Below are 407 nucleotides of genomic sequence, written 5' to 3' on the forward strand. Positions count from 1 at the left end.
AGCACTTCTTAACACTGGCATAATTATATCAGATACAACAAGTGATGATGCAACAGATGCTTGGTTTAAATGTACCACTAATTTCTCCTCAAAAGATCGTCGTGGTGGAGAAATGGTTAACGGTGTGGCCTAGGAATTCCAAGGCCCACAAGACTGTTCCATGCCAAGTGTGGAATCACACGTAGGCCCATTTTTCATTTCTTGTGTTTTTTAATTGTATTTCATCGTTTTGTTTCTGCTGCAACATTCATCCACGTTTTTATAAAATTCCAGACTGTTTCATGCTAACATGGAATCGCACTTTTAATCTGTGTGAACTTTGATAACCATGTATCATAATGTGCTTAATAATCAAGTAAATACAGTATTGAAGAGGTTGAACATTTTATCACTTATCCCATACATAT

Source organism: Penaeus monodon, chromosome 33 (assembly GCF_015228065.2).
Source record: "Penaeus monodon isolate SGIC_2016 chromosome 33, NSTDA_Pmon_1, whole genome shotgun sequence".
NCBI classification, from domain to species: Eukaryota; Metazoa; Arthropoda; class Malacostraca; order Decapoda; family Penaeidae; genus Penaeus; species Penaeus monodon.